At 41.3% G+C, this 24,978-nt stretch overlaps 1 protein-coding gene and 1 pseudogene across 3 annotated transcripts in view; one reads left to right on the forward strand and one right to left on the reverse strand.

Moving 5' to 3' along the window:
- The window catches only part of ATP11C (ATPase phospholipid transporting 11C (ATP11C blood group)), a 168,309-nt gene that overhangs the window by 121,334 nt on the left and 21,997 nt on the right, over positions 1 to 24,978 (reverse strand). The gene's annotated exons all lie outside the window — the stretch shown is intronic.
- On the forward strand, positions 20,292 to 21,888 carry LOC309978224 (26S proteasome non-ATPase regulatory subunit 4-like; annotated as a pseudogene). The gene has a single exon. The product of its transcript is annotated as a 26S proteasome non-ATPase regulatory subunit 4-like (transcript).

Below are 24,978 nucleotides of genomic sequence, written 5' to 3' on the forward strand. Positions count from 1 at the left end.
AAGTGGGAACAGCATCCACTCGGACAGGGCATACAGAAGAATCAGATTTGTGACTGGAATGAGCTGTTTGGGACACACTAGTACTTCTGAGGTGTCTGTGGGAAAGGCAAGTGGCCCTCTTCAGTAGGCAGGCCCAAATATAGGTCAGGGGAGAGGACTGGTCTGGAGAAGAGATTTGCTCTTCATCTGCCTAAATTCAACATAGAGGGCATGACAATGGATGAGACCACCCCACAAAAAGAGAGTCAAGGACAGACCTTTAAGGAACAACAATATTTTAAAGGCTCTCTGATTTTATAGTGCTGCACAATATATATCAATCCACATATTTAAGGTGTACATGTCAATAGTTTATAATATGTTCATGGAGTTGGGCAACTATCGCCATGATTCAGAACATTTTCATCCCCTAAATTGAAACTCTGAAACTGTTAGCAGTCACCCTCCATCTCCCCATTTCCTCTCCTCCCCAGCCCTTGGTAATCACTAACTTACTTTCTGCATATTCTGAGCCTTTTCTATAAATGGAATCATGCACTGTGTGATATTGTGTCTGACTTCTTTCATTTAGTGAAATGTTTTTGAGGTTCATCCATGTTGTAGGATTTATCAATACTTTGTTCCTTTTTATGGATGTATAATATTCCATTGTGTGGCTATACCACCTTTTGTTTAATTATGCATTCATCAGTTGGTGGACATCTGGGTTATTTTCACCTTTTGGCTATTATGAATAATGCTGCTATGGACATTTGTGTACAAGTTTTTCTGAAGAAATATGTTTTCATTTCTCTCGGGCATATAACTAGGAGTAGAGGTCCTGGGTCATATGGTAATTCCATGATTAACTTTTTGAGAAAATGGCAAACTGTTTTCCACAATGGTTGCACCATTTTACATTCCCACTAAAAATGTATGAGGCTTTGCTGTACACCTGAAACTAATACAACATTGTAAATCAACTATACGCCAATAAAATTAAAATATTTTTAAAAAGAGGAAATAAGTTTATGTTTTAAATAAGAATGATGTAGCAAAAAGTTATAAAACATTCTAGTAATAGGTGGTAATTATTTTTAAGGTTCCACTTCTATTGTACATCGATGAGAGGAAGCTAAATTGAAAGGGATTAGTATCAAAATGGAAAATAAAATGGAACTTTCAGATGAAAACAGACAAACAACAAAGAATGCATGAGGGTCCCAATTTGTCCACATCGGCAGCAACACTAGTTATTTTCCTTTTTTCTTTTTAAGTGGTCATACTAATGGGCCTGAAGTAGTATCTCATTGTAGTTTTGATTTGCATTTCCCAAACAACTAATGACATTGAGCACATTTTCATGTGGTTATTGGCCAGTTGCATATCTTCTTTGGAGAAATAGCTATTAAGATCTTTTGCCCCAAATGCTGCAAAGATGTTCAACATCGCTAATTATTAGAGAAGTGCAAATCAAACTACAATGAGGTACCACCTCACACTGGTCAGAACGGCCATCATCAAAAAGTCTACCAATAATAAATGCTGGAGAGGGTGTGGAGAAAAGGGAACCCTCCTACACTGTTGGTGGGAATGTAAATTGGTACAGCCACTATGGAGAACAGTATGGAGGTTCCTCAAAAAACTAAAAATAGAGCTACCATATGATCCAGCAACCCCACTCCTGGGCATATATCTGGAGAAAGCCATAATTCAAAAAGATACATGCAACTCCAATGTTCACTGCAGCACTATTTACAATAGCCAAGACATGGAAGCAACCTAAATGTCCATCGACAGGTGAATGGATATAGAAGATGTGGTATATACACACAATGGAATACTACTCAGCCATAAAAAAGAATGAAATAATGTCATTTGCAGCAACATGGATGGACCTAGAGATTATCATACTAAGTAAATGAGACAGAGAAAGACAAATATCATATATCACTTATATGTGTAATCTAAAAAAAATGATACAAATGAACTTATTCACAAAAGAGAAACCAACTCACAAAGAAAAATTTATGATTACCAAAGGGGAAAGGGTTGGGGGGATAAATTAGGAGCCTGGGATTAACAGATACATACTACTTTATGTAAAACAGATAAACAACAAGGTCTTACTGTATAGCACAGGGAACTATGTTCAATATCTTGTAATAACCTATAATGGAAAAAGAATCTTAAAAAGGAATATATATGTATAATATATATATATCTGACTGAATCACTTTGCTGTACACCAGAAACTAATACAACATTTTAAATCAACTATACTTCAATTAGGAAAAAAACGATCCTTCGACCATTTTTCAATTGGGCTATGTGTCTTTTTATTGTTGAGTACACACTGTTTTAGAGTCCCCACTCTCATGCTTACTACCTGTGGGACCTCAGATAAGTTATTTAACCTTTCTCTAATCAGTTACTTCATCTATATATTGGGAACAACAGTACCTACCCCATAGTGCTGTGAGGATTAAATAAGATAGTGTCGTTGATCATTAAATGGTAGCTATTATTGTTCAAAATAATATTTACACACACTTTTAGATATGTGTGTTCAAATGTGTGATGATGGTTTTCATTCTTATTGTTTCAAAAGTTTTTTTTACACTGGCTTTATTTTTAAACTATGAACTATCAAAATAGAAAAACTTTCAATAATAATATCATTACTCTGATTTTTATTTTAAAAATAGCTTGTGTGATTCTACAAACAAGAGTAAATAAAACTATAGAAGGATGTTTGTTAACAGCAGTGTTTAAAACAGTAAACAAAACAAAACGGGATTATCCAAATATCCATCAGGAGGGGACTGTTTAACCGTGAAATATCCAAACAATGGACTACTGTGCAAATGTTAAAATATATGAGTAGCTCAAGATGTACCAATATGAAATTATTTCTAACACACATCAAGTAAAAAAGCAAATTAAAGAATATTATATATTGTATGATTCCAACTGTGTACATAAAAAAGATATATATTCATGAGCATAAACATATGAGCATGTGTGTATGCACAAGTGTGTATATGATTCAATACACATAAAAACAATTTGAACACCGAGACAAGAAATTTAACAGTGGTTACCTCTGGGGAATAGGGCTGCAAATGAAGCGGGGATGTAAACTTTTTTATATCTTCTATAGTTTAAAAATAAGTTTTAACCACATATAATACTTTTCAATTAAAAAAAATCCTGATAACTGTCAATCAAATTTTTCTCAGTCAATCTATCCTGGTTACATAAAATGTAATTGAAAGAGAGAACCTGAATTAAAATAAATCACTTGTATTGATTTATTTTAATAAATAAATAGGTAGAAACTGATCTGAATCTTAAGTTATTATAAAGCATACTTCGGTCCCTGTTTGCGTGACACAACTTGAGCATTTTAAGACAACTCAAGGAATTAAAATACAGCAGTGCTAGCTTTATACAGCGAAAAAACTTATTTCAACCGTAGTAACGTTCAGAACAACAGCCTCTGAAAGAGTCCACATCAACCTTGATCATATGATCAAGTATATGATTTGTGTCAATTCTGAAGAAAACGTGACACCCTGAAAAAGCTTTAAAGAATGATTGCACAGATTCGTACTTTCAACAAACATTTATTAGGCACCTACTATGCATTAAGCAATCTGTTAGGTACCAGAGACTATGACAAATACTAGTAATGGAAGCATGTATAAAATGCTCTAGGGAATTCCCTGGCGGTCCAGTGGTTAGGACTTAGCACTTTCACTGCCCAGGGCACGGGTTTGATCCCTGGTCAACGAACTAAGATCCCGCAACCCGCCCCCCCCCACCAACCCCAAGAAAAAAAGCTCTAATGGGCACAGAGCACAGGGATGCGAGGGATTCATTCTGACCCAGGCTGTCAGGGAAGAGAGATCTAGGACAGCTTCAATGAAGAATCCACATTTGAGCAGGGTCTAGGACTTCATCAGAGAATGGGAATGGATGGAACTCCAGAAAGAGGGAAAAGCAGGAGCAAGTGCCTGGAGGTATCTGGCAAACACCTAGAGGCATCTGATCCTGTGAATAATCCAGTATGGCCAGAAACCAGGGTACTGGGGAGAAGAGAAGTAGTCATAGAAAGGAGGCTATAAAGGTAGGCCTGAGAAAACCTGTGAGGGAATTTAGAGCTAACTTGATATGGCAAGACTGATATTTTTAAAAAGCACCCTCTTGATTAAAAAATGTAAGAAGATAATTACTTTAAAAGTCAGGATAGGGACTTCCCTGGTGGTCCAGTGGTTAAGAATCCGCCTTCCAATGCGGGAGACACAGGTTCGATCCCTGGTTGGAGAACTAAGATCCCACATGCCACAGGGCAACTAAGCACGCACAGCAACTACTGAGCCCGTGTGCCACAACTACAGAGCCCACATGCCTCAACTACTGAGCCTGTGTGCTCTGGAGCCCACAAGCCACAACTAGAAGGAAGCCAACGTGCTGTAACTACGACCCAACACAGCCAAATAAATAAATAAACATTTTTTAAAAAAGTAAAAAAATGAAAGTCAGGATCATAGTTATTTCGGAAGGAGGGAAGGTTTATGATTGGGATAGGGCACCTAGAGGGACTTTCGGCATCGCTGACAATGTTCCAGCTCTTAATCTGGATGGAGATTTTAAGTATGTTTGCCTTGTAATACTGTATTAAGCTACTCATTTGATTGCTTGGTGTTTTGAATCCTTGTCTCATTTTACAATACAAGAAGCTAAAAAAGAAAAAAAAAAGTACACCCTTTTGTGACACTGTGTAGTTAGACTAGGGAAGAGAGGGAACCAGCAAGAAGATAAGGAAAGAAGTTATGTTGTCTAGATGTAAGATGAAGAGGGTGAGGCCCAGGGCAAGGACAATGGGAGTAAGGAGGAAATAAACCCATTTGAGAAACATCTTGAGAGTTAACTGTCAGAGGCTTAGAGAAGACACAGAGAGTAAGTTCAGATGTGGACATACTGAGTATGAGATCCTTTGGGACTTCAAATACTACTTTTCCTTTTTAAACTTACTGCTTTCCTTTACTTTGGTACACATCCATCAATCATAATATTCTATTCCCTATCAGTCATAATTCAATTCTTGTTTTTGGCTTTCAAATAGGATAAAGAAGTGAGACGGGAGTAATTCTTGATGTAACAGCAGACTTGGAAAGAAAGGAGGAATATGGTAAAGAGAGATGTGTATAAACATACACAAAGGAGAAGCTCTTTGGTGAAATCAATGACTCAGTAGTGAAAGACAGAAATAAATGCATAATATCCCAAGTGAACTATTCCACTAAAATGGAAGAAAGGATCTGTAAAGCAAGGGCTGTTGGGTCAAAGAGTTTCCCAACCTGATCAACAAAAATCAAAGGAGGGGACTATATCATGCAGCCATGTTCATTTCTTCCTAGGTTCTTCCATGTAACCTAGGAAGAAATATAATAGAAATTTGAAGGTGAGAGAGATGGGCCAATGAGAAAGAGAAGAAAGCACAGTGGAGGAGTAGGTGATTTTACTTATGTACGAGTCAAAATGAACTGTCCTCACTTGAAAGGAGAATTAGATATCAGCAACTGTGTGTGTGAGATTAATTACAGAATGGGCCACAGCACCCCATGTGCCTAGAGTCTCATGCAGCTTTATCACAGAACAGGCACTCACCGAAGGCATGAACAACCAACTTTTATAATATGCACCTAGAAATATTAAGATTTTACCCTCACATCATTGCTTTTTCTACTTCATATTAATAATAAAACCTAGTTACTATTTATTGAAAAAATACTCTATGCCAGGCACAGTCTAAGCCCTCAGCATGCAGTACTTGGTTGAATCCTCACAGCAAGCCCATGACGTAGATGCAAATATTCATCCTCCTATTACAGATAAACTTGGGCCCCTTCAGGTGGCACCTCTGGAGAAACAAGACATGAGGGAGAATGCATAGGACAGAACTGGGCCTGGGCCTGGCTCATACATAGTCCAACCCAGGTCACCAGGGTAAAACATTACATAGAGATTAGGAGTTAAATCTCCAGTTGCTGATCATGAGTGATTTTGTGGGACCTTATCCTCATCACGTCTATCTCCTCTGGCAACATGTGGCAGTGGTAGGCGGTTGGTAGTGATACTGAGACTTGGGATCCTGGCCAGCTCCCTGTTTCTTTCCATCAAAAATATGGCCAACATCTGGCAGCGTCAGCAAATGTCAAGATGAGTCTTCACTAATTCACACGTTACAGACTGGATTGTCAAAACTGGTCAAATTCCATTACAGAATTATAGTTCAGCTGCACTGAACACTAAATACATATGAGCCATTAGGTGGGCCTTTAAATCTCTTTGCTCTATGGAAATTTCTATTCTGGTAGTAGTTGTAAGAGATTTGATCTTTATCATACTTTTCCTGGCAGCAGTAAAATTCCATTTCCATCAACTCTGTTTCCTCTCAGGAAAGAAGTCTCTCAGGAAATACTCAAAACATTGTTTTTAACAAAGTTCTCAAATATGAATCATTTTCAACTGCCAGGAAAAAACTCCTGCCCCCACTGTTCTGCATCATAATATACCCGCTGTTTTGCATCATAATATACTTTCCCTAAAATGATAGTTTTGGGGCAAGACATACTTACTTGACTTTGCTCAAGCAGTTCACTCTGCCTCAACTATCTTCTCCCTTAGATCTGCTTGTCCAAGTCCTACTAACTCATTCATTCATTCAACAGGTATTTCCTGAGCACCCAGTAGTTTTTCAGATGCTAGGGGTTCAAGTAAGTGCATTAGAAATTGACTAGGTAGGGCTTCCCTGGTGGCGCAGTGGCTGAGAGTCCGCCTGCCGATACAGGGGACACGGGTTCGTGCCCTGGTCCGGGAAGATGCCACGTGCCGCGGAGCGGCTGGGCCCGTGAGCCATGGCCGCTGAGCCTGCGCGTCCAGAGCCTGTGCTCCGCAACGGGAGAGGCCACAACAGTAAGAGGCCCACGTACCGCAAAAAAAAAAAAAAAAAGAAAGAAATTAACTAGGCAGAGATTTGGGGATGATCATTGTAGGCAGTGGGACCATCATCTGACATGCTGAGAATTTCCTTCAAGGAAAAGTTTCCCAGAAGAGGAAACATTTAAAGTTGGCCCTTTAAGTACAAGCAGGAGTTCAATGGAAGAGGAAAGGCCTCCAAGGACAGGGAGCACAATTGAGCTGCTGCCTCAGAAATTCATCCTAGTGTTTGTGCTGAAGGCTCGCTTCCAATGGGTTGCACCTGACCAATGACAGTACATCAGGGACAGGACTGTACTGATCACTGACTTTTGGACTCCCCAAAGGCTTTTCTGAAACTTTCTTCAGCTGCATAGCAGTCTAGAGAGCTTCCACCTAAGCTACTCTCTCTCCTCTTCACTAGGGGTCAGGCGTGCATCATGGACTTGCATCATGGGCACTCCCACCCTTCCCATCTCCCCCTCCCCCACCCCCCTTCTCTCTCACATAGGTGGTTGGTTATAAAATCCTTGCCGTTTAATCCTAAATTTCTCCTTCTCAGAGGACCCAGACTAACACAGCATTCTAGACAGAGGGCCCACCATGAGTTAACACCCAGAGGCATGAAAAATCACGACGTGCTCTGAGCACCTAGAAATATTGATTTTACCCTCACACCTTTGCTTCTTCTACTGCATAATAATAAAACCTAGCTACCATTTATTGAACAAATATTCTATGCCAGGCACAGCCTAAGCCCTCACCATGCGTTACTTGGTTGAATCCTCACAGTAAGCCCATGATGTAGGTGCCAATATTCATCCCCCTATTACACTGTCCTTTTTATTTTTGGCTGCAGCATGTGGGATATTAGTTCCCTGACCAGGGATCGAATCTGCGCCCCCTGCATTGGAAGCACAGAGTCTTAACCACTGGACCACCAGGGAAGTCCCATCATCCCCCTACTACAAATGAAGAAACATGCATCCATTCAAGTGGCACCTCTGGAGAAACTAGACATGAGAGAGAATGCATAGGACAGAACTGGGCCTGGGCACGAAGGAGCGCCCGCCTCATACATAGCCCAATCCAGGTCACCAGGGTATTGAGATTTGGGATCCTGGCCAGAGGGGTGGGTACAGAGGGAGAAGCTGGGCAAAATCAGAGAAGGCCTTTTATGTCCTGATAAGAAGCTTCGACTTGGTCCTCTGAGAAACAGGGAACCACCAGAAAGTTTTAAGCAGGGAAAGGGCATGTGTTTTCAAAAGACTGCTCTGCTGGCAGAATGAAGGATGGACTGGAGTAAGCAGAAATGGAAGCATCTCTGTGTATGCTTCCACCTTGTCTGCTGGCTTGAGTAGAATCCTATTTTTTGTTTGTTTTGCTTTCATCTCTATGCCCCTGTAATGATTAGGAAAGTGTTTAACACAAAGTAACTACTCAAGAGGCCACACCAAATCTACCAGGCTAGGCCTCACCTCACTGCCCAACATTTTAATTAAGACCACCCCAAAAGTTTAATGACCAACCTTTGAACATTCCTGCTTGGACACTGGAAGTCTCCGTCTAGGCAATCTAGAAAGGGAAAGTTACACGTGTGAAGGGTAGAAGTTCCTCTCAAAACTATCTTCCACCAACTACTTGTTTCATGAACTCTCTTTGAAGCTGACATCAATCACATTTGTTGATCCTAACTGTGGGGACAAAGGTGGTCATTAAACATTTGGTTTTTGAAGGTTTACCAGGTCAATGAGCCAGATCAGGCTTAAGACCCAGAGGTCTTATGCAAAGAACACTGGACAAAAACCAAAATTGGGTTCTGGATACTGGCACAATATCCAAAGGTGATCTTTGGGAAAACATATCCCATAGGTCTATTTTTTCATCATAAAGTAGAAATAAGACCTACCCTACTTAAGGTGTCAATTATACTAGAAGATGTTATCAAGGGGCTTTGAAAACAGTAGTATGTAAAATACTGTATTTGTTCACTTAAAAATTTCTTAAGAGGGTAGATCTCAAGAGTTCTTAACACACACACACACACAAATAAACATAAGGGCAGGAGACTTTCTTGGAGGTGATGGATATGTATATTATCCCGATTGTGGTGATGGTTTCAAGGGTGTATGGATATGTTTAAATCCATCAAATTGTATGCATTAAATATGGGCAGTATTCTGTATAACAATCCCACCTCAATAAAGTTGTTAAAAAAAAATGACTAGTGACCACCAATTCTGATTTGCAGCAACACCAAGGGATGGTGTGATATTATCCAAACATTCTCAAAATACAATTGATTTTCCTTTCCTTTCATCTGTCAAACGGCATTTTTAGTTGGAAGTATACTGCTAGGAAATCAAATAATAATGAAAATCAATTCCCAAAAGGCTATGCATTGCTTCAGCTGGAGCCAGAAACCCTCCTTAGGTCCTGGACAGTAGAAAGGTCACCTGATGGTGGCCTGATGTCCTTTCTCAGAGTCAGCCTTTTTTCTCATTGCTACCTCCTGACTTGACTGATGAAACACCGAAGTTGTTGGGCCCTACTTGTGATAACCAAAATAACCTTACCAAAAAAAGGAATCATTACCTCCAAACAGCCTGAAGTGGTTTGTGTCAGAGAAGAGAGTTTCAGTGACTCAGAAACTATCAGATCTGCATGAGCAAAGGAACTGAAGCTGGATATCAATGGTTGGTTGCTCCTGTAAAATGAAAGTGGCATCTCCAGTCCTCTGGGCTGAGACAACCACTTCCAGATCACACACACAGACACACATGCACACTATCATTTCCAGAGCCCAAAGCATTCAGCAGGAGGTTTTAAATCAAATTTCAAACTGATTTAGTAAACTGGTATTGTTTTGACTTAGGAGGTGGGTAAAAAATAGAGGAAACTAAGTCCATTCTTATAAAAAGGAACTTGCTCTAGGCTATCCTGGCAAAAGAATTAAACAAACAACTAAAGAAATCATTTTCCAAACCCAAATTAATTATTTCCAGTTATAAAGTATGTTTAATGGTAGGAAATTAATAATGATGACAGTAATGGACACCATTATATTGAACACATTCTATGCGCACAGCACTTTACATGTATTATCTTTATTCCTCACAACAACCAAAGTTAACAGTCTGTCTACATTTCAAATTAAAAACAAAATTAAAAAATGAGTCTCAGAGAGACAAATGTGCTATAAATCAAGTAAATGGCAGAGATAAGATGAAAACCAAGATATCTAAAAAGCTCAGGTTTTTAGATGGCAATGAAAGGTGGTAGAACGTTTCTCCCTTTCCTAATCTCAGTCAATCTTTCCTCCACCCTCCCTGCAGTCCTGCCCCCAGCCCCCCATACCCAACCCGGTTCCCTGCCCCGCCCCTCCCCTGCCACATTCAGACACTCATTTCCAGAGAGGGGCATTAAAATGTAATGGGCTGGTAGCATCTTTAGGATTCTCTATGTATAGGATCATGTCATCTGCAAACAGTGACAGCTTTACTTCTTCTTTTCCGATTTGGATTCCTTTTATTTCCTTTTCTTCTCTGATTGCTGTGGCTAAAACTTCCAAAACTATGTTGAATAAGAGTGGTGAGAGTGGGCAACCTTGTCGTGTTCCTGATCTTAGTGGAAATGCTTTCAGTTTTTCACCATTGAGGATGATGTTTGCTGTGGGCTTCTCATATATGGCCTTTATTATGTTGAGGAAAGTTCCCTCTATGCCTACTTTCTGCAGGGTTTTTTTTATCATAAATGGGTGTTGAATTTTGTCAAAAGCTTTCTCTGCATCTATTGAGATGATCATATGGTTTTTCTCCTTCAATTTGTTAATATGGTTTATCACATTGATAGATTTGCGTATATTGAAGAATCCTTGCATTCCTGGAATAAATCCCACTTGATCATGGGGTATGATCCTTTTAATGTGCTGTTGAATTCTGTTTGCTAGTATTTTGTTGAGGATTTTTGCATCTATGTTCATCAGTGATATTGGCCTGTAGTTAGAGCTAATCAATGAATTTGGTAAAGTGGCAGGATACAAAATTAATGCACAGAAATCTCTGGCATTCCTATATACTAATGATGAAAAATCTGAAAGTGAAATCAAGAAAACACTCCCATTTACCATTGCAACAAAAAGAATAAAATATCTAGGAATAAACCTACCTAAGGAGACAAAAGACCTGTATGCAGAAAATTATAAGACACTGATGAAAGAAATTACAGATGATACAAATAGATGGAGAGATATACCATGTTCTTGGATTGGAAGAATCAACATTGTGAAAATGACTCTACTACCCAAAGCAATCTATAGATTCAATGCAATCCCTATCAAACTACCACTGGCATTTTTCACAGAACTAGAACAAAAAATTTTGCAATTTGTATGGAAACACAAAAGACCCCGAATAGCCAAAGCAATCTTGAGAACGAAAAAAGGAACTGGAGGAATCAGGCTCCCTGACTTCAGACTATACTACAAAGCTACAGTTATCAAGACGGTATGGTACTGGCACAAAAACAGAAAGATAGATCAATGGAACAGGATAGAAAGCCCAGAGATAAACCCACGCACATATGGACACCTTATCTTTGATAAAGGTGGCAGGAATGTACAGTGGAGAAAGGACAGCCTCTTCAATAAGTGGTGCTGGGAAAACTGGACAGGTACTTTTAAAAGTATGAGATTAGATCACTCCCTAACACCATATACAAAAATAAGCTCAAAATGGATTAAAGACCTAAATGTAAGGCCAGAAACTATCAAACTCTTAGAGGAAAACATAGGCAGAACACTCTATGACATAAATCACAGCAAGATCCTTTCTGACCCACCTCCTAGAGTAATGGAAATAAAAATAAACAAATGGGACCTAATGAAACTTCAAAGCTTTTGCACAGCAAAGGAAACCATAAACAAGACCAAAAGACAACCCTCAGAATGGGAGAAAATATTTGCAAATGGAGCAACCGACAAAGGATTAATCTCCAAAATTTACAAGCAGCTCATGCAGCTCAATAACAAAAAACAAACAACCCAATCCAAAAATGGGCAGAAGACCTAAACAGACATTTCTCCAAAGAAGATATACAGACTGCCAACAAACACATGAAAGAATGCTCAACATCATTAATCATTAGAGAAATGCAAATCAAAACTACAATGAGATATCATCTCACACCAGTCAGAATGGCCATCATCAAAAAATCTAGAAACAATAAATGCTGGAGAGGGTGTGGAGAAAAGGGAACACTCTTGCACTGCTGGTGGGCATGTGAATTGGTTCAGCCACTATGGAGAACAGTATGGAGGTTCCTTAAAAAACTAAAAATAGAACTACCATATGACCCAGCAATCCCACTACTGGGCATATACCCTGAGAAAACCAAAATTCAAAAAGAGTCATGTACCAAAATGTTCATTGCAGCTCTATTTACAATAGCCCGGAGATGGAAACAACCTAAGTGCCCGTCATCGGATGAATGGATAAAGAAGATGTGGCACATATATACAATGGAATATTACTCAGCCATAAAAAGAAACGAAATTGAGCTATTTGTAATGAGGTGGATAGACCTAGAGTCTGTCATACAGAGTGAAGTAAGTCAGAAAGAAAAAGACAAATACCGTATGCTAACACATATATATGGAATTTAAGAAAAAAAAATGTCATGAAGAACCTAGGGGTAAGGCAGGAATAAAGACGCAGACCTCCTAGAGAACGGACTTGAGGTTATGGGGAGGGGGAAGGGTGAGCTGTGACAGGGCGAGAGAGAGTCATGGACATATACACACTAACAAACGTAGTAAGGTAGATAGCTAGTGGGAAGCAGCCACATGGCACAGGGATATTGGCTCGGTGCTTTGTGACAGCCTGGAGGGGTGGGATAGGGAGGGTGGGAGGGAGGGAGACGCAAGAGGGAAGACATATGGGAACATATGTTTATGTATGACTGATTCACTTTGTTATAAAGCAGAAACTAACACACCATTGTAAAGCAATTATACCCCAATAAAGACGTTAAAAAAAAAAAATGTAATGGGCTGATCACGGGTTTTTACCAAACAAACCTGCAGTTAAGTTCTGACCGTGCCATTTACTAGCTCCAAAGACTTAAGTGGTACAAATGACTTGTTGGATCTCAATTTTCAATTAAGATTAAATTAAATAAACATACACATTGCCTGGTACGTAGACACTCACTATATTTGTTGCCTTTCCCCTCACTCTCTTTTGATAGCCTAAAGATCAAATAAAGATGAAGAACAGCACCCTACCAGGGCCGTCCCAAAGGCTACATATTTTGATTTCACTTATACGAGGTTCTGGAAATGAGAAAACTATAGAGACAGAAATCAGAGCAGTGGTTGCCAGGGGTTGGCAACATTGGGAGGACACTGACTACAAAGGAGCACGAGGGAATACTCTGGGTGGCAGAAAATTCTATTATCTTGACTTCAGTGGTGGCCACAAGCTATATTAAGTTTGTCAAAATTCATAGACTTGTACATACATAAAAAGTGTGAATTTTATGTAAAGTGTATCTCAATAAACCTCAAGAAAAGCATACTATCTCAGAAATGGCCAACTATTTTAGGTAGAGATCTACATCTAATAGAACTAAAACTGCTGAGTTTTGACTGAAAGTTCAAGATCCATGATTAAAGAACAGGAAGACAAGGAGGACAAAGTTCATGACAGTGTTGTGTGTCTTTCACTGCTCATTGATATAACTATGTAAAAAAAAAAAGGGCTCTTGTAAGAAGGGGATAAATGTATAATTTAGGACCAAAATATCCCATTTGCTATTTATTTGAAACAGATCAACTTAAAATGATAAATGGCCACTAACTGTTCTCACCAACTGCTTGAGTTTGTAGATGACTCATTCAAAGTATTGCTTAATAAGACAGGAACTTGTTCAAGTACTAATTCTCCTCACTTTACAACTGTTCTGATTTACCAGAGCAGGAAAGAAGCATTTTCATTCTGTGCAATTTCTTTCTCTTGATTAGAGTTTTGAAGAGACATGCGAGAAGCTTATCTTGGCAGCAGAGGCTGCCAGGTGGGAGAAGGTGAAGAGTTGTCCAACCTTCCCCGAACCCCCAAAGGGCCTTTCTCCCTGTATGGCAGGCAGGCTGTTCAGTGATAGTTGCAGGCAGGTGTCTAGCCATGGATAAGCCAGTGAGCGCGGTCCTAGGTTGGCAGGGAGCTACAGTCAAAACAACGGTAGGAGTCTTTTAAGTAGCATTCTCAGTGCTCCAAGGGAGACCTAAAGTGAAAAATAGGCTATAGAAGACATGTCTTCATTTCTTTACTCATCCATTCATCCAACACATATCTATTGACTGCTCATTCTGGGCCAGTCTCTGTGTTAAGGCCGAAGACACAGAGATAACTGCCTGGTGTAGAGTAGTTTACAATCTCCGGGTGGCAGGCATGGGGGTGTATAAGGGGCAACAGCAGCCAACAGGTCAAAGTACACCTTAATAGAAAAGGAAGGTCAGAGTTGTGATTTATTCCTCCCTGTGTACCATTTTCCGTCAGGCTTTCACAGTGCCCCGGGAGTTCACCGTGGAGATGAGACCGGCAGTCATTCCAGGTAGCAGGAACAACATATACAAGAGAAGTGTGAGTAAGCACGATGTAGCCAGGAAACTGCACGAAATTTGGGGGCACTGAGAGCCTGATGAAAAATGGTGTGTATGGGACTGGAGAGGCAAGCATGAACCAGAAGGCTGAGGGCTTCATAAGTTGTGTCAAAGAGCTAGATGTCTGTTTGTGGGGTAGACAATGGGGAGCCTATTAGCAGGGGAGTAACAAACGAAGACTTGCATTTACAAAGATGATTCCAAGGGCAAGTCAACAATAGACAGAGGCAGAAAGGAGACTCTCCTCTCTCTTTATTGAGTAGCTGAAAAGCTGGTGGTGCACCAGAAAGTTCGTGTTAATTGAAGCGGCAGAAAGAGCCCCTCCATGAACCAACCTTAAGTCATGCAGAAGAAATGACCCATTCCCCTACCCACTGCATGCCTCTAGCTAGCAATCATGATTGTTTATTTCTCTATCCCCCCTGGAGTAGCAGCTCTCTAAGGACAGGAATGGTGACAAACACACACACACAGAGAGAGACACACACACACACACACACACACACACACACACACACACACACGAATGCCTGGCTAAAAGTAGACGTTGAGTAACTGTTGACTGAATGAATAAGTGAATAAATATATGAATGAATTGATAGTTTGGGGCCCAGGAAACCAGTTGAGAGCTGTGGAAAATGCTATTGATGGGTTACTTTGGGAGCTGGTAAGTTGCCCATCGCATGGAAAGTTGAGCTAGATGTCTTTGAAAGTCTCTTCCAATGTGAAGATTTATGATTTGAGGCCACTCCCTGTGAAAGTAACAAGTGGCTGAAAAGGGGATACATGAGATTTGTTCTAAGGAAAGACCAAAACATGATCAAATAAAAAAGTCAAGGAGTGAGTTTATAATATCAGGGAATAACAAACTAAGGCAGCTAAAAGGTGACAGATTTTTATAAACAGAATGGAAAACACTGACTGTCACAATTAAGCTTCTGAAGGCAGGCAGTACGGTAGATCAGGCCCTGTCATCTCTAGAGACACCTCCATATTGGAGGGAAGGAATTGGAGATGGACTCAGAAGCGAGCTCTAGGAGGAAATCCAGGTAGGCAAGAGAGCATAATTGGCAAAGGAGAGCGGGCAGCAACAGGCAGAGGTCCAGATAGGTGGTCAATGAGCAAACATCAGGATACTCAGCAAGGAGAAAGCAGACAGAATACTATAACAGGTAAATCTGGTAAAAAGCAATTGGTCAGTGAGCATCAACAAAATCAACAATGGGTAGCAGAGTCCCAAACACAGGCATGGGTCCAGGCAGAGCTCAAGTTCCGGAGAGGCCTGGCTAAAAGAAAGCATATTTCTACCCTTGGAGCAACTGTGGCACCAACCACTATACCCAGACAAGGACTGCACAGACGGGCCCGGGTTCTGGCATGGAAGTACAAGGCCAGTCTTAATTACAAGGAACTAAGCAAGAGCAGCCTTAAAAAATGTAAGCACACAAAGTCAGAATGAGACTAGCAGACATGCCGATCTGCTGAGCTGGCAGCCAGAGGTTCCCAAATTATCTCCAGCTCAGGACAGGCTGGGGCCCAAAGCCTCGTTCAGGGCTGACCCGCCCCAGCTCTGTCCACTGGAGAGCAGTGAAGACATGGAAGTGAGCAGGGCCTCACAGCCCTCCCAACATCAGACAGCATGAGGCAAGGCCCTGAGCAGAGAAGATCGGCAATGAAAGAGAAAGAGTGAACCTGTCACATGGGAAGGACCAAGGAAGAGGAATATGGAATTCAGTGTATAAAGATCTCTGTTCACCCACCTCCACTTTCTCTACCTACCATCACTTCCCTAATCCAGAATACATATCTTAAAAAGCTCTATGCCTCATAGCTATTACCCAGAAATCTTTTTCCTAATGTACTGTATCATATCATACCATGAAATTGGGTGGACAGCCCATATTGCTACTCTTATTTCCCATTCTGAACCACAAACTTACATAGTCTTGAGGGGTATAAGCAGTGCTCTGACCTATCCACTCTTAACTATATGGATGAAAATCTGAGGACCACCGAGGGAAGTCACATAATAAAACTACCCCCAGGCTTCCCTGATGGCGCAGTGGTTAAGAATCTGCCTGCCAATGCAAGGGACATGGGTTCGAGCCCTGGCCCGGTTAGATCCCACATGCCGTGGAGCAACTAAGCCCGTGCACCACAACTACTGAGCCTGCACTCAAGAGCCCACGAACCACAACTACTGAGCCCGTGTGCCACAACTACTGAAGCCTGTGTGCCTAGAGCCCATGCTCCAAAACAAGAGAAGCCACCACAATGAGAAGCCCCCGCACCGCAACGAAGAGTAGCCCATGTTCACCGCAGCTAGAGAAAGCCCGCGTGCAGCAACGGAGACCCAACGCAGCCAAAAATAAAAACAAATAAATAAATAAATTTATTAAGAAAAAAAAAACCTACCCCCAAAACTACACAAGTAGTGGCAGAGCCTATGATAACACCCAGATGTCTCTACTCCTTTCATGTTTGCAGTGTCATCAAATCTGGTAGAGATGTCTGTTATTAGGAAGAAAAATTGAGTTAAATGCATTCATTCCTAATTTTTAACCCTTTCCACTGAGCTCACACACAGCCCAACAGAAAACCTCTTTCCATCTGCACAGACGTTCCTTGATACATGACAGAATGAAAATCCACTAGAGGCTACACAATTTAGATTATCCAACTCCAAAGCAAGAGAAAGCCTCAAGCAACACCATCTGATTATGCGACTTTGCTGCTGTGGAGAATTAATCAAATTCATCCTAGAGGCTCATCTGCTGCATGACACACTCATTCTTTGATAGCAAAACTCTTCTTTTCCTAGTACTTTCTTTTTTTTAATTTATTTATTTTAATTTATTTATTTTTGGCTCGCTGGGTCTTTGTTGCTGTGCATGGGCTTTCTCTAGTTGCAGCGAGTGGGGGCTACTCTTCGTTGCAGTGCGCAGGCTTCTCATTGCGGTGGCTTCTCTTGTTGCAGAGCACGGGCTCTAGGAACATGGGCTTCAGTAGTTGTGGCACGTGGGCTCAGTAGTAGTGGCTCGCGGGCTCTGGAGCGCAGGCTCAGTAGTTGTGGCACACGGGCTCAGCTGCTCTGTGGCATGTGGGATCTTCCCGGACCAGGGCTCGAACCCGTGTCCCCTGCATTGGCAGGCAGATTATTAACACTGCACCACCAGGGAAGCCTTTCCTAGTGCTTTCTGATCTTCATCTGTTACTGTGACTGGCATTTGAAAGAATGTAGATAAGCAGGAGGTTGCCTGATCCCTAATATCTATATAATCCTTTGTACTTATACAAAAGCTGGGAAGATAGAAAGGGTCTCATTTCCACTATTACTTCTGAATAAAAGAATGAAAAGAGAAGGTAAGAAAGTCTAATAACTGATAAATCATGAATAATTGAGATGCCATAACACTTGAAGAATGTGATTTAAATTATTTAACAATATTCATCAGTGGTCAAACAGAATTTTGTTGAAAAACTCAGTATATTCAGAAAAGCTAAACAAATATACACTGTACACCAACAACTTGACCTTGACCAACTTTTGTTACCTACAAAGTATTGGCTATTCCTTAAATATGGTTTATTTCTCCAATTAGTAAGAGTGGGCCTTGGGGGGAATAAAACCCTAAAATTTACCTAAAACCATGTTTTCTTTAACTCAAAGTAACATCTGTTGAATAAATAAATGAAATGAACCATATTCCTCTCCAGAATCATAGAGGTAGAAAAATCAGTAAAAATCTGTTTTAAAAAAGACTAACTTCACAGTGAAGAAAGCTGACAAATGCTACCCCAGCCAAGTGATCAAGTTAACATCATCAGTAGAAAGTCACGTTGATACTATGCATGGTGGATAAGATGTGATGAGGACAGCCCTTCACTTCTCCAGTCTTCCTCCTAAAAAGCCATAATCCACATCTTATCTTGAGAAAAACATCAAACAAATCCTAACTGAGGGATCTGCTACAAAATCCCTAACCGGTACTCCTCAAAACTGTCAACGTCATCAAAACCAAGGAAAGTTTGAGAAACTGTCACATCCAAGAGGAGCCTAAGGAGACAGGATGACTAATTATGGTATGGTATTCTCGATGGGATCCTGGAACAGAAAAAAGGACATTAGGGACAAACTGAAGAAATGTGAATGAAGTATGGACTTCAGTTAGGAATAACATAACAATATTGGTTCATTAATTGTGACAAATGTACCATTACTAATATAAGCTAATAATAAGGGAAACTGTGTAGGGGCATATGTGAACTCCTTGTACCATCTCTGCAAAGTTCCTATAAATCTGAAATTATCCTAAAATGAAAAGTTTACTAAAAAAGTTTAAGACAAATTCTAAAAATAAGTACTGAATTCTTCCAGGTGCTGAACAGATACAAATATATGAGATATTAGACAGTAATATTAACAAATTAAGAGTATAAACCTAAATATTCTTTGACTGTTTTTTGGGGGGTGGGGCACATCTCTCAAATTGAGGGAGTCCTCTTAGACCTTATTAGCCAGAACTTGGATTAATAAATGTACACAGCTAAGGGAATTCCCTGGTGGTACAGTGGTTAAGGATCTGCCTGTCAATGCAGGGGACACGGATCTGAGCCCTGGTCCGGGAAGATCCCACATGCTGTGGAGCAACTAAGCCCGTGCGCCACAACTACTAAGCATGTGCTCTAGAGCCCGCGAGCCACAACTGCTGAGCCCGCGTGCCACAACTACTGAGCCCGTGCGCCTAGAGCCCGTGCTCCACAACAAGAGAAGCCACAGCAATGAGAAGCCCACGCACCTCAACGAAGAGCAGCCCCAGCTCGCTGCAACTAGAGAAAGCCCGTGCGCAGCAACAAAGACCTAACATAGCCAAGAATAAATAAATAAATAAATGTGCGCAGCTAAAAAATCCCCCAATTTTTCTATTTACCTTATGATAGATGTATTATCTTAAGTTATTTATATATCCAATTATAATGAGGCATGTTGCTTGCTATTTTCCCTACTGAGGAGTCAACCTAGAATCCAAAACTACTAATAATATACTAAAGGTTAACTTCACCAAAAAGTTTGTTTACTTTCTGTGTGCCTTTCAATCTTTCTGAGAAGTGCTTTAAGTGTATTTTAGGAGCCAAGAACATGAATTAGGGATGCGGTGAGGAAGAGTAAGTGGGGCTGCTGGAGACAGTGTTCCCGTGGAGCTGACCCTGGTCATCAGTCTCTGAGCAAGTACTGTCACTTGTTTTAATTCCTTCTCCCTCATCCTTTGCTCCCTTTAAATCTGGTGATTTCTAGGAATGAACCTTCTTTATGACATATGCTGTATATTATTTGGTTTGAAGAAGCCTTGAGTTTGTGAAGTAAAGCGATGTTCTTTTTCAAAGCTCTCAGTTCTTAAAATATCAGAACTTGCAAAAAGCACATACAGGGTTGTTATTATCCCTTCAGATCAATAGCTCAGTCACTGCTATGAGCTATTAAAAAAGGAGTTAGGAAGACAAGCAAATCTTTTGGGCTGCATCTATTCTGGCAAAAGAAGCACAGTAGAGAGGCACCAACATATTAAAAACCATTTTAGCAAGTGAGTTCTTGCCAAGCAAAAGAAAATCCTGGGCCACTCTATCTACCCAAATGTTTTCATAGAGGTTTTAGCTAGCAGGCAATTAAGTTCTAGGAGCAGCTACAGGCAAACAGAGGCTTGGAGGCTAAGGAATGAGAGTATATGTGGGCAACAGCTAGACACAGGAGCATTTGCAAAACCACGTTAGGTTCCCCTCAGTTCCCCAGCACAAATATTCGCTTTAATTTCAAATCCCTTCATCAGCTGAAATATACTTCACAATTTTTTTTTTTTTTTTTTGCAGTACGCGGGCCTCTCATTGTTGTGGCCTCTCCCGTTGCGGAGCACAGGCTCCGGACGCGCAGGCTCAGCAGCCATGGCTCACAGGCCCAGCCGCTCCACGGCACGTGGGATCTTCCCGGACCAAGGCACGAACCCGTGTCCCCTGCATCGGCAGGCGGACTCCCAACCACTGTGCCACCAGGAAAGCCCCTATACTTCATAATTTAAATAAGCATTTGAGGTCGGAGAGGGTGGAAGGCGGCAAGATGGTGTTGGAAAGCACTATGGTTTGCGTGGACAACAGTGAGTATATGCGGAATGGGGACTTCTTACCCACCCGGCTACACGCCCAACAAGACGCTGTCAACATAGTCTGTCACTCCAAGATCCTCAGCAACCCTGAGAACAATGTGGGCCTCATCACACTGGCCAATGACTGTGAAGTGCGGACCACACTCACCCCTGACACCGGCCACATCCTGTCTAAGCTCCACACTGTCCAACCGAAGGGCAAGATCACCTTCTGCACTGGCATCTGCGTGGCCCATCTGGCCCTGAAGCACCAACAGGTCAAGAATCACAAGATACGAATCACTGCCTTTGTGGGAAGCCCCATGGAGGACAATGAGAAGAATCTGGTGAAACTGGCTAAACGCCTCAAGAAGGAGAAAGTAAATGCTGACATTATCAATTTGGGAGAAGAGGAGGTGAGCACAGAAAAGCTGACCGCCTTTGTAAACACACTGAATGGCAAAGATGGAAGCGGTTCTCATCCGGTGACAGTGCGTCCTGGGCCCAGCTTGGCCGATGCCCTCATCAGTTCTCCGATTCTGGCTGGGGAAGGCAGTGCCATGCTGGGTCTTGGTGCCAGTGGCTGAATTTGGAGTGGATCCCAGTGCTGATCGTGAGCTGGCCCTGGCCCTGCGTGTTTCTATGGAAGAGCAGCGGCAGCCGCAGGAGGAGGAGGCGCGGTGGGCAGCTGCTGCCTCTGCCGCTGAGGTGGGAAGCGCTACGACTGGGACTGAAGACTCGGACGATGCCCTGCTGAAGATGACCATCAGCCAGCAGGAGTGTGGCCGCACGGGGCTCCCTGACCTAAGCAGTATGACTGAGGCAGAACAGAATGCTTACGCCATGCAGATGTGCCTCCAGGGCGCAGAATTTGGCCAGGCAGAATCAGCTGACATTGATGCCAGTTCAGCCATGGACACACCTGAGCCCGCCAAGGAGGAGGATGATTATGACGCAATGCAGGACCCCAAGTTCCTTCAGAGTGTCCTGGAGAACCTCCCAGGTGTGGATCCCAACAATGAGGCCACTTGAAATGCCATGGGCTCCCTGGCCTCCCAGGCCACCAAGGATGGCAAGAAGGACAAGAGGGAGGAGGGCAAGAAGGACAAGAGGGAGGAGGACAAGAAGTGAGACTGGAGGGAAAAGGGAGCTGAGCCTGTGCAGGGGGCCGAGTACGGTGGGGTGGGATATAGGGTTAGATGTGTTGTCTATAACCACTGCAACCTAAATAAAGCTTGGCAATGTTTTTTTCTTAAAAATAAATAAATAAGCATTTGAAACATGTCAACTGCATATGCCTGTCTCCTGATTAAAGTAAAAATTAAAAAAGGAGACACCAAAAAATAATGGAGAAGGCCCCACTCAGCGAGAAAGATGTTATCTGGAATCTCATATTTAAAAAACAAACTCTTGGGATCTCCCTGGCGGTCCAGTGGTTAAGACTCTGCACTCCCAATGCAGGGGGCATGGGTTCGATCCTTGGTCAGGGAACTAAGATCCCACATGCCGCATGGTAGCAAAAAAAACAAAAAAACAAAACCCCCACAACTCTTGGGCTACACTTAGTAACTTGTTTCCAAAGAGTACAGTATGGAAAAGAGGAAAAACAGCAGCTTTAAAGTGGAGGAATCAGGTAAACACTACTTTAGGCAGGTGATCAAGGTCAATGCCAACCACGATGTCATGTTAATAATTTGTACTCTTTACACCTGAAACACAACATTGTAAATCGACTATAATTCAATAAAAAAAAAATTTTTTAAATGTACTCTTGATATGGTGTAATGAAAATGGCATTTCACCTCGCCAGTCTTCCTCTCAAAACTCAATAAGCGCCAGTCTAATCATAAGAAAAATGGACAAATCCCAATTGAGGGACATTCTACAAAATATGCGACTAGTATTCCTCAAAACTGTCAATGTCATCTAAACCAAAGAAAGTCTGAGAAACTGTCACAGCCAAGAGGAATCTAATGAGATATAACTAAATATGATGTGGTATCCTGCCTAGGATCCTATAACAGGAAAATGACATTAATGGAAAACTGAGGAAATCTGAATAATTAAGTATGGATTTTAGTTAATAATAATGTATCAATATTGGTTCATCAATTGTGACAAATGTACATTACTGCATAAGATGTTAATAATATAGGAAACTGCACGTGGGATGTGAAAACTCTGTACCATGTATGCAACTTTTCTGTAAATCTAAAACTATTCTAAAATTTAAAGTTTTTAAAAACATTGAAAAAAATCTTTTGTTGGTTACCTCCCTTCTCCATTCAAATCCTGTGCTTCTAACCAAATATTACAAAGAGAATCAATGAGCCTTGGGCATCTGTTACATGAGAAAGAAACCTGCAATTAACTTCCTATGGATCACTTAATAGTCACCAGGTGGGAATGGTTTGTCAACACTGTCCTTGAGTCAAACATGGAGCAAATTTAAAGTCAACGGCAAAATCGGGGATGAGTGACCTTTAACAATGCAGTCAATCCATCAGCAAAAGTTTGATGATGTAACACAGCCCTGAAATCTAAACACAGCCAAGAATATGCACATCTAAACCCTGCTAATGCTTCAAAATGCATTAGATATAAATCTAGAAACTATGACAACCTGAGCTTTAGCAAAAATCATTTCGACCCTGTATAATAAACATTAAAAAATTAATGGGACTTCCCTGGCGGTCCAGTGGTTAAGACTCCTCGCTTCCACTGCAGGGGGCATGGGTTTGATCCCTGGTCGGGGAACTAAAATCCCACATGCCACGCAGTGCGGCCAAAAACAAAAATTAAAAGCAAAGCACTCCAACACTAGAATCATGGGTATTATCAGTTTTACAAGCATTTCCTGGAATCGGATGGCACTACATAAAAGTTATATTCAGAGGGGTAAAGGTTGAAAAATACTGTGGAATTTCTAAAGTCCAGGTTTGGGTTGATTGATCAAGCAGACCTTGTTTACATTTCAGTTGATATCTGAAGACAATTGATAAAATAGGGGGTGGGGGAGGGTGGCAGCTGAAAAGTAGTTTATTACCACCCACTGTTGATTAGAAACAATGTACCTAATTGCAAAAGTAGGATTAAGTTGCACTTCATATCTTACTTAGTCAGAGTCAACCTTCAGTCAGTATTTTTATAGAACCCTGGTTCTCAAACATTATTCTGCATCAGCATCACCTGGAGGGTGTGTTACACCAGATTGTCAGGTCCCACCCACAGTTTCTGATACAGTAGGTCTGAATCAGAAGCCTGGGCATTGCATTTCTAACAGCTCCCAGGTGATGCTGATACTTGTCTTTTATAAACATTCCAACAACTTTAAAAAACCTATGATCAAATGTAAGCACCTCAATAAAATCTAAAACCAAATTTAAATAATTTGGGAATTTTCTGCCCTTTTTCTTTAGCAACAAGTACTTCTTAAGAATTTATTCCAGTACTCGGCACTATACCAGACACTGGCCCTGGCCACAGAGCACTAAGTAAAAGCACACATACCCTTTTAAATTTTGTTCTAGGGGGAAGGCAGCTAATAACTAGCTCCAAGATTCATTATTAATTACAGTTGCAGAAAGAAGTAAGAGAAGTACAAGGTGCTATGAGACCCCATTGAGATTGGGTGGTCTGACTGCAGCAGGGGTCGGAAGGTTTCCTTAAGGATGCTTGAGTTCAGTACTGAAGGAATAGAAATGGGGCCCTTGGGGGAGGATTCCACACAGTGGGAGCAGTGTGCGGGAGGAGGGCGAGCCCTGAGGGAAGGCCAGTGTGACTGCAGTGTACAAGGCGAGGGGCAAAGGTCAGAGATGTTATTGCACAGGCAGGCAGAGCCTGGTGTGCACAATAAGGAGTCGAAATCTTACTCTGTGAAGGGAACCACTAGGGATTCTTAGCATTAAACTGACTTAAACTAATGCTATGTTTTAAAAAAATCAGTCTAGCTGCTTCGCAGAGATGGATTAAGCTTGGCAAGACTGGATCCCAAAAATATTCAGGAGGCATAATCTTTGGAATTTGGTGAGGGACTGGGTAAGCTGGAGGGAGAGGAGAAAAGATTCAAGGGTAACTTCCAAGACTATAAAATGCTATGAAGTGATTAGCAGTGCTTTTCCAGTCTGACTTGAGCTTTTCTCTGTGGTGTAGCATGACAGGCAAAAAATGTATTTTATCTGTGTCTAGAAAAGGACTGGACTCACAAAAATACTTAAAATA

This window comes from Leucopleurus acutus, assembly GCF_964270905.1.
Source record: "Leucopleurus acutus genome assembly, chromosome: X".
NCBI classification, from domain to species: domain Eukaryota; kingdom Metazoa; phylum Chordata; class Mammalia; order Artiodactyla; family Delphinidae; genus Leucopleurus; species Leucopleurus acutus.